Source organism: Patella vulgata, chromosome 2 (assembly GCF_932274485.2).
Source record: "Patella vulgata chromosome 2, xgPatVulg1.2, whole genome shotgun sequence".
NCBI classification, from domain to species: domain Eukaryota; kingdom Metazoa; phylum Mollusca; class Gastropoda; family Patellidae; genus Patella; species Patella vulgata.
In genome coordinates this window covers 1,409,033-1,409,907 of record NC_065880.2, presented here as the reverse complement: position 1 = coordinate 1,409,907, position 875 = coordinate 1,409,033, and positions in this window count along the sequence as shown.

Sequence of the window (875 nt, the reverse complement as noted above, 5' to 3'; positions counted from 1 at the left end):
TTGATGGAGGGGTGGTGATTGTTTAAAGTATCAAAATACTGCCAAAATTCCTCCTCCGTAAAAGGCCAAATTATAAAAATGTCATCTAGGAACCGTCCGTAGAAGCTTGGTTGTAATGGGCAAAGAGGCAAGAGCTCTCTTTCCCACTCGGCCATGTAGAGATTTGCAAAATTTGGACTATATATTTGACCCATCGATACCCCAGTAGTCTGGAGGTATGTCTGCTCATTAAAGGTAAAATCATTTCGGGTGAGACAGATTTCTAAGAGTTCCAAAATTTCTTCGTCCGGACGAGATTTCATCGGGTTTCTTAAAAAGGCCTTTCGGAGCGCTTTAAGGCCAGTCTCGTTATCAATATTTGTGTACATACTCTGTACATCGATCGATATTAATAACGCGTTGGGTGGTACCTCTAATTTTTTGATTTTTTCAACAAAATCGTTCGTATCCTTAAGATACGATGCATGTTGGACGGCCAACGGTTTCAAAAAGTAGTCGATATATTCAGAGACATTTCTACACACACTCGAACAGTCCGAGACTATAGGGCGCCCTTTGGGTATTTTATGCGGCTCGAACCATTCAGATTCAGGATTTTTATGGATTTTGGGTAGTGTGTAGAAGTGTCTCTGTCGACAGTCCTCTTTAGCCGAAAGGTGGTGGAATTGTTTTTCGGTTAGAAATTTCTTTTTTACTAACCTGTCCAGGATTCCGTTAATCAACGTGCGAGTTTCTAAGAAAATTGGTTCTTCTAGTTTTTTATAATATTTCTCATTGCTTAATTGCTTTTCTGCTTCCAAAATATAGTCACTGCGGTTTAGTATTACACAACAAGAGCCCTTATCACTTTTCTTGATGACTATAGACTTGTCATT